Source organism: Colobus angolensis, unplaced genomic scaffold (genome assembly GCF_000951035.1).
Source record: "Colobus angolensis palliatus isolate OR3802 unplaced genomic scaffold, Cang.pa_1.0 Scaffold4, whole genome shotgun sequence".
NCBI lineage: Eukaryota > Metazoa > Chordata > Mammalia > Primates > Cercopithecidae > Colobus > Colobus angolensis.
This window is the reverse complement of record NW_012117376.1, coordinates 1997568-2000454: the sequence shown is the minus strand read 5'-3', so window position 1 is coordinate 2000454 and position 2887 is coordinate 1997568.

Below are 2887 nucleotides of genomic sequence, written 5' to 3'. Positions count from 1 at the left end.
TTGTAATGGCTACTTTAAAAAAATTGTTGACCATGTGCCTGGACACTGCATTAAGTATTCTGCACTACTGTCTCACCCACTCCCATTTCCCATGAGGAGACTGGGGCCCAGAGAGATGAAGTCTCTTCACTCAGAGACCTGCCTGAGGCCTCGCCCCAGTGAGTAGTAGGGCCAGGACGTGGATGGAGCACACTTGATCCCAAAGCCTGCTCTTTATGTTCAGTTGCCTTCTGGGGTTCTGACTAAGCTGTGGGAGACTCCTCTCCAGGCACCAGCGAGGGTATCCAATAAGTGAAAATGGAGGGTCCTCTGCATGTTTCCCTTCTGAAGGCTGTGAAATAGGCAAAACCTGCAGCTTGATTGTGGGGGAGACCTGGATTTGAATCCCAGCTGCCATCTACCGGCTGGGACCCAGGGCTCATAAATCTAATGGCCAGCTCCTCTCTTGCTAGGTCTTACCCACAGCACTGCACATAGTGAACCACTTCCTCTTCCTTCTAGAAACATTTTCTTCCACTTTGCTTCCTGGACGCTGTAGTTTTCTGGCTTTTCTCCCACCTCCCTGGCTACACCTTCTGGGTCTTCTTTACTGATTCATCTTGTTCTCTACAGCCTCTTACCCATGGAGTGGCCACAGTCCCAGCTCCTCCTTGAGTCTCTGATTAACCTCACTGCTCATAATTGCATCCAGTCTCGTGGCTTTACATACGGCCTTGGGTTCATGACTTGTAAATGTATATCTCCATCCTGGTGCTCTCCCCTAACCCCAGATTTATATATCTCACTGCCCCTCAATGTCTCCACTTAGATATCTTGTAGCCGCCTAAAATGAACATGTCCTTCCAGTTGCCCAGGCCAAGAAGGCTTGGGGACCTCCTGACCCCCCTCTTTCTCTCATCTGCCACATCCAATCAACCAGGAAGCCTTAGTGGCTCCTCCTTCCTGATATCTTCAGGATCTGACCACTTCTCACCGTATCTGCTGCCTGGAACACCCTCCGCCTATATATCACGAGGTGCACCTTGGTCCAAGCCACCATCATCTCTCACCTAGTTATTGCAACAGCATTCTTAACTGATGGTGTTTCTTCCACCCTTGCCCCCCCTACAGTGTATTTCAACCAATAGCCAGAGACAGCCTGTAAAATACGACTCACATCATAACTCTCCTGTGCTCAAAACCTTGCAGTGGCTCCTGGGCTTCACTCAGAGTAACAAAGTCTGAAATGGCTGTGAAGGCTTCTCTGGTCACCCCACCCACCCCGGGATTGGTATCCGCCCTTGATCTCCCCACCACCTCTCTAGAGACTCTCGGCATCGTTCACCGCCCCAGTCCCAGGGTCTTTGCACTCCATGCTCCATTGTCTAGGATGTTCTTCCCCAGCTATCCATGGGGCCCGCCTGCTTACCTCCACCCTGTCACCTTTCCAGTGAGATCCACCCTGATCCTTGGACTTCAAATACCCCTCCCCCACCCCATGACAGGCATTCCCTTCCTGGTCTCCTTCCCTTGTGTGTGTACACGCTCTGTATGAATCACCTTCCAACTGGCTTTGTTTTATGTATTGATTATGTTTATTGTTTTGTGGTCCCTCACCTCTAGCTAGGATGCCTGCTCAATAGGAACAGAGGCCTGTCTGTTTCCTTCTTTGACATCCCCAAGGCCTGCTGCACTACCTGTCCACAGTGGATATCGTCACATATTTGCTGAATGGTTCTTATTTCTTAACCTCTATGACCTTGGCGTCTTCATCTGTAAAACTGGGTTATTTTGAGGATTAAATAATGAGTCTTGTTATCCCACTCTAGTGCCAGCACATGTAGGTTTCAATGCTGTCTACTCCCTTTCTGCAGTGGCTTTTAGAGATCCTGGCCTCATTTCAGACACTGCTGATGTTGTAGCACCTGTGGCTCCCTGTGGGAAAGGGGATGGTGTTGGGAGGGAAGACAGTATGTGGGGCCTCCATGTCCCTCCTCTGGAACCTCACCCTTGCCCATCATAGGCCCAGTGGGAAGGCTCTCCAGGGAGTATTTGTTTCCTAGGTCCCGTTAGCCGTAAACATAGCTTTAGATTGGGGTGTGAGGAAACTCAGGTCCATGCCTGCCCTGATGATTCCTGGAGAGGAAAAACTCTGATGATAGAGAAAGTCATAGACTAAAAGAAGAAATTTGATTCATAAACAGTGAAACAGATGATTTTAACAGTTAGTAAGGAAAAATAAGGAAAGGGCAATTTTGTGTGTGTGTGTGTGTGTGTGTGTGTGTGTGTATAAACACACACAATCACTCTTATCCAAAAGCTTGCAACGGCACTGCTGATGTGATGTTTTCCTAATGAAGGCGTGCATCCCGCCAGTGTTGTTCTTCTCTGAGGGTACTTTATTGTTGTAACACAACAAGTTTAAATAAACCTTTCCCCTCTAAATTGCAACACATGCAAAAAACCACCAAAACAGAAGTCATAGTTCTATTTGCTCTATGAAGGTATAAATGTTACTCTTTTTCCATCAAGATGGAAAGTAAAAACAAAGAAAAACTGGGCAAAACTGTCAGTGGCTGAATGGGAGTCACCCATGAACTAGAATAGAAACCATGAACGTGACAAATGTGCCTGGCTCTTCCCTCCCTCTCTATGAAAAAAATAATTTAGTCGAGTTATGACTATATCCTGAGCTGATGGAATGCAGACCTCTACAGCAGGAGATGGCTACAATTCACTGCTTGTGTTTCCCTTCCCTTCCCGTCTCTCCTCTCCTGTCGTCTCGTCTCCTCTCCTCTCTTCTCCTCTCCTCTCCTCTCTTCTTCTCTCCTCTCCTCTCCTCTCCTCCCTTCCTCCCTCCCTCCTTCCCTCCCTCCCTCCCTCCCTCCTCTTCTCTCTTCCTCCTTCC